The following is a 6,707-nucleotide window of genomic DNA, read 5'->3' as shown; positions in this document are numbered from 1 at the left end:
ATTTTAGTTTCTTCGCCATATTTTTCATTTAGATACCACTGTACCCTATGCTTATCCATTTCCGTACTTTGCTTGTCTTCTAAAAGCTGAAAGTCAGTAGGCACCTCTTCAATGACCCATGGAGGTACAGCCGGCAATGACACTGTGGGACTTATTTTCACATCAGTGATCCTCATATCTCTCACTCTATCATTGATCATCCAACCATAACTTCTTATTCGGTCATTCAACTGCTCTTGGCAAGGCAGTAAAACAGACTGGCTCATGTGATCATCACTGTGGCCTTTCAGATTCGCCCAGTATACCAACGCTAACTGCTCCCTTCTGAGGTTAAGGGGCATTTCTCCCATTTCAACTTGTATTGCGGCCACTGGAGTGGTCTTCATAGCACCACAACACAACCTTAAAGCTTGGTTCTGAACCACATCTAGCTTATTCAGCATTGATTTAACTGCCGACTCATATATAAAACACCCATAATCCAACACAGACCTTATTAATCCTGTATAGACGGTCCTTAAAGCATGTCTACTTGCTCCCCACTTTATTCCGCGTAAACACCTCATCACATTAAGAACTCTTTTGCATCTACCAATCATATTTTCAATGTGCAATGTCCATGTCAGTCTTTGGTCAAACCATATGCCCAGGTATTTAAACGACTCAACTCTTTCCAGCTCATGACCTGATATTGTGACTTTTACATCCTCCGTAACCTTTTTCCTGGAAAAAACCATCATCTTAGTTTTTTGTACTGAAATCCTGAAACCCCATCGAATGGCCCATTTATCCACTGCGGTAACAGCTTGTTGAATCTTTTTATACACAAACTCAGTGTTTCTCCCTCTTTTCCAAAGGGCCCCGTCATCAGCAAATAAGGCTACCCCCACCTGACTCTCAACTTCATTAAAAATCCCATTAATCATAATAGAGAACAGCATAGGGTTGACAATGCTTCCTTGTGGAATACCATTTTCAGTCATGTACTTCTGACTAGTCACTCCATTTACCTTCACCATCATTGTTCTATCCGTCAGGAAATCCCTAACCCAGTTAAGCACCCTTCCCCTAAAACCCATGGTATGTAACCTTATCAGTAGACCCTCCTTCCACATCATGTCGTAAGCCTTTTCTATATCAAAGAAAACTGCTACAACAGTCTCTTTGTTTGCCTGCGCTCTTCTTATTACATCTTCTAAGACCACCAATGAGTCCATTGTGCTTCGACCCTTTCTAAATCCACTCAGGTAATTTCGTATCAGGCCTTTAAACTCTATTACATACATCATCCTGTCATTTATCATTTTCTCCATTGTTTTTCCCATCTGAGAGGTTAGAGCTATCGGTCTATAGTTACCTGGGAATTGCGGGTCTTTACCAGGCTTCTTAATAGGAATGACAATGGATTCCTTCCAAGCTTTTGGGATAACTCCCTGTATCCATATTTTATTATAAAAAGCCAGTAAAACTTCCTTTCCCTTATCAGAAAGGTTCTCCAGCATAGAATAACAAATTCCATCCCCCCCAGGAGAAGACTTACCTAATTTCCTAAGGGCGGTATTCAGTTAAGTACTTGTAAATAGTGCATTCAGCTCCCCTTCTATCATATCTGCACTTTTATCTGCTCTCATACATTCCTTCCGGTATTTTTCAACTGTCTCAGCTCTTGCTGTCCTTTCCTGTTGAGTGAGGTTTTCAGAGCTATGAACTTTACTTATGGCCCTTTTCCACTACCCTTTTTCAGCTCACTTCAGCTCGCTTCAGCTCACTTCAGCCCGACACGGCTCGCGTTTCGACTACCAAAAACCAGCACGACTCAGCTCGTTTCAGCCCTGCTTAGCCCCTAAAACTCGCACCGTTTTGGGGTAGGGCTGAAGCGAGCCAAACCGTGCTGACTGAGGCTGGGGGCGTGAGCAGACACTCCCCTGCGCACTGATTGGTGAGGAGGCGTGTCCTCACATGCCCACACGCCCCGCGAGCGCGCTGGGATCTGTAAACACCGCAAACCCGGAAGAAGAAGAATTACGAATTACGAGAATTTCTGAAGCCTTATGCGCCTCGCCTCATCTATACGCTCTTGCCAGTATCTGTTGGCGTTGTCAAGCCACAGCACCAAGACCAGCAACACTAACGACTCCATGTCCTCCATGTTTATTGTTTACTATTCGGGTCGTGAGACTACCGCTTAAAAGCTCACTGAATCAGTGACATACAGAGCATCGTGGACGAGTTCGCGGAGCGCAAGGCTCGCCGTATGCCCTTCAAATAATGCGCGCAGTAGGCTATTGATGTTTTATTATGAGCCATGTACAGTATGTCGCCGAATGTTTTTTTGTTTCTGAGTTACATGTTCGTTTGAAGGACTTAATGTACAAAATAACATAGTTGCACCCCGGAGTGTTGAAATTGGTAAACACAGTGCATTCAGTGAGGTTTGCACCGCCCTCCTTTTATTTCTGACTCTTCCCGTCACTGTTGCAACCTCTGAGCGCTCATTCGTATGCCCTTCAAATAATGTGCGCAGTATAGGCTATTGATGTTTTATTATGAGCCATGTACAGTATCCTAATGTTTTTTGTTTCTGAGTTACATGTTCGTTTGAAGGACTTGATGTACTAAATAACATAGTTGCACCCGGTAGTGTTGAAATTGGTAAACACCGCAGTTGCGGACATTTTGTAGCCTAAAATGATGTTATGATAAGCTTTAATAAAGGGCCCAGTCATTTGCCCCGCCCCCGGCCCGGCTCTGACTTGTTCCGCCACTGTCACTGATGTCACTGTTTGCGCTGCTTAACGACATCACATGACGTCCACCCACTTTCGCTAACTCCACCCAATGTGTCCACCCACTTCCAGCCAGCACGGTTCAGCGCGGTTGTAGTCGAAATGCAACTCCAACAGCCCCGCTCAGCTCGACTCAGCTCGACTCGGCACGGCACGGCTCAGCCGCGTTTGTAGTGGAAAAGCGGCATTAGTGTCTTTGCCATTATCTCAGCTTTTCCAACGCGACTTGTTAGTATAGTATCACCATCAATTAATCCAGGATATCCATATTGCTTCCCTTTCATTCTCTTTATCATATTCCATACTTTTTCCACTGGTGTTTCTCGACCTATGGAATCACAAAACCTTCTCCAACACTCTTTCTTGGCCTGCTTGATGGTTCTCCTCACTACAGCCTGAGCTTTCTTGAATATGACTAAATTGTGGAAGTTGTGGTTTTTCTTCAATACTCTAAACGCCTTATTTCTGTTTTTAACTGCTAGTCTACATTCATTATTCCACCAAGGGACAATCCTACCAAGGCACACAGGTTTGTTTTAGGAATAGCTACTATAGCTGCACTGAATATACTAGCACTTATATTTGTACATACATCTTCAATGCCGGGCGGCACGGTGGTGTAGTGGTTAGCGCTGTCGCCTCACAGCAAGAAGGTCCTGGGTTCGAGCCCCAGGGCCGGCGAGGGCCTTTCTGTGTGGAGTTTGCATGTTCTCCCCGTGTTCGCGTGGGTTTCCTCCGGGTGCTCCGGTTTCCCCCACAGTCCAAAGACATGCAGGTTAGGTTAACTGGTGACTCTAAATTGACCGTAGGTGTGAATGAGAGTGTGAATGGTTGTCTGTGTCTATGTGTCAGCCCTGTGATGACCTGGCGACTTGTCCAGGGTGTACCCCGCCTTTTGCCCATAGTCAGCTGGGATAGGCTCCAGCTTGCCTGCGACCCTGTAGAAGGATAAAGCGGCTAGAGATAATGAGATGAGATGAGATCTTCAATGCCCCCATTTATATCCACAATAGACAGTAAAGCGTCACTGCTTTCTCTACATTTTTCCCAGTCAGCTTTCCCCAAAATCCATCTCTCGTTGTAAACTTCTTCCTCAGATGTGACTTCTATTCCTATTTCTACCTTTATTGGGAAGTGGTCACTGCCTACAGCATTACTTTTCATTACTTCCCATCCACACTTGTCTGCTAATGACTTTGTAACCAACGTTAGGTCTATTGCAGACTCTGTTCCTCTAGCCACGTTCATTCTGGTACCTGAACCATCATTTAAACTTACCAGCTCCTCCCCATCAGTGAACTCTAATATCACATCCCCATTGGCGTCATTCTTGTCTCCCCACAAAAAACTATGCGCGTTAAAATCACCACACCATATTACCCTCCCTTTTGTGCCCTTCCAAATTTCTTCCAGATGGTTTAATTGCAATTGTCTACATGGATTATAAAAATTTATAATCTCAATACATTCTTTCCCTGACCATACCTCTATCATTGAGTATTCCAGCTGCTTCCCTTTTTTAACCTCTCTATACTGGATACCAGTTTGTATAAATGTTATGATTCCCCCACCCTTACCACTGTCTCTGTCCCTCCTTACTGACGAATACCCTTTAATACTAAAATCCAGTGTTGGAATCAGCCAAGTTTCTTGTATACACATAATACTGGGTTTCACACTTAGATTGTCAATATATTTCTTAAATTCCTGACCATTCTTTATTAAACTCCTTGCATTCCATTGCAGTATGAAAAAACCCATTAACCAGAACCACCACATTCTTGAGAATACTGTGATCTGTCAGACAGATTCAGAGCGTCTCTGACTGCCTCCCACTGTATATCATGAATGTTGAGGTACTTACTAGCTGCTTTGACTATATATTGAATTTTCTTTGTACGCTTGTCGGTTTGTGCTGTGCAGTTAATGACATAGGCCATAAACAAAACAAAATCTTTTTTAGGGACAATCAACGTCTCTTCTTTGATAGCCTCGCATTTTGTGCACTGTCCTCCCATTTTAACATCCTCCACTGGTACTGCTACCACACTTTTTACAGACTTTGCCGCTTCCGCATATGTAATACCACAGGCGACTTTAATTCTCTGCACCTCCTGCATCCTTTTACTCACTTCGCAGCCTCTATATGCTGAGCTATGTTCTCCCCCACAATTACAACACTTTAACCTTGCGTCCTTATTACACTGACCATAGTCGTGCTCTCCACTACACTTACTGCACCTTTTCTTTCCCTTACAAACCGCAGCAACGTGTCCAAACCTTTGACATTTGAAAGACCTAAGTGGAGGTGGAATATACGGTTTCACTTCAAAGCTCATGTAGCCTATAAAGACCCTTTTAGGAAGTTGGGATTCATCAAATGTCAACACAATCGACAAGCTATCAGTTAAGACTCCATCTCTTTTTGTTTTCAGCCGCTTTGCTTCCTTTACCTTGACATTACTGATACTTTGCTTGACAACATCAACTGATTCTGCTAACGGGATGCCTGAGATTACCCCTTTCACCTGCTTGTCATACGCCACCGAACACTGAACTTTATGGCCATTTAACTTATTCACCTTAACTGCACGTCTTTGCTGTTCCTCATTCTTGCATACCACTAATAGACCACTTCTTATTTTCTTTGCACTCACCTCACCAAACTCCTTTTGTAGGGCAACGGTAAGTAGTGTTGGACTCCAATCGTCAAAATTTGCTCCTTCCTTTAGCAGTTTCACAAAGACTTTGAAGTCCGCTCCGATTCTGTCAACTCTTGCTTTCTTCTCTCCATCACCATAGTTATGCATTTTCCCACTTTTCCATTTATTACCACTCCCTACTGTGCTCCGTGGGCCATCCAAATTAATTATATTGTCAGTCTCAAATCTCCCGCTATCATCCATTCCCTTATCTTCCTCCTCACTACCTGACACATCACTTCCTGTCTCCTGACCATTCCCAGACCAACTGCCACCAACCGCCCTTACGCCACTTTTCCACTCCTCTCAGCCATCCACTAGCCACAACCATCAGCATTCCAGTCGCTCTCAACCCCAAGAGTTCAAGGCCGGCTCTCTCACCTGTACCTTTTTGTTTGTATCTATATTTATACTCCTTTGTCTGGCTTGCTTTTTGTGTAGTATTATCTTCACTTCTTGTAAGTCTGCTTTGCACTCTGTGGGGGTTTTTGCGTAACCCTTATGGTTTGATTGCCAGTATCTCTTGATTTCTGGTTTTTCAACCATTGTCTGTTTTCTGACTATGATTTGTCTAGCCCTTGTTACTGTCTTGGATTCCCTGGTTTTGACCTGGCCTGGTTTTTGTACTTTGATTTTGGATTACCCTTCTCTCAGTAAAACCTTGTGTTCATTTATAATCTGCAAGTGTCTGGTTTGTCACAGCTATGTTACAGAATACTGCACCACCATGCAGATGAGATTACATGGTGCTACAGGTAGCGATTAGCAGCAAGATCAGATGCTTGGACAATATTACCAGTGTTTTTGATTCCATGACTCAGTCCATCCATACTCTCATGCAACAGCAAGGTGAGCAGCAGAAACAGTTAATCCAAATTGTTGAAAGCATGAGGGAAATTGCTATTCAGCTCCTCTGTGACTTTTTTTTTTCCAACCAAGTTGCTTCCTCCATGGCTGTTATCAATTTGTTGTCAGTAAACCAGATAAGTTTAAAGGCACACCTAATCAGTGTAAAGGGTTTTTGCTACAACATTCTATATTTTTTGCTAATTAACCTCCGAGCCCAGCCAAGGTTTATATTTCTTTTGTAATATCTTGTCTTATAGGCAAGGCATTAGATTGGGCTACTGCAGTTTGGCTCACAGTCCAATCCAACACATATGATTACTTTGTTAGAGAACTCAAAGCAGTGTTTGATCACACCACTAAGGGCTGCTCT

The sequence above is a fragment of the Neoarius graeffei genome, chromosome 3 (genome assembly GCF_027579695.1).
Source record: "Neoarius graeffei isolate fNeoGra1 chromosome 3, fNeoGra1.pri, whole genome shotgun sequence".
Taxonomy (NCBI): domain Eukaryota; kingdom Metazoa; phylum Chordata; class Actinopteri; order Siluriformes; family Ariidae; genus Neoarius; species Neoarius graeffei.
Note: the sequence above shows the minus strand (reverse complement) of the source record.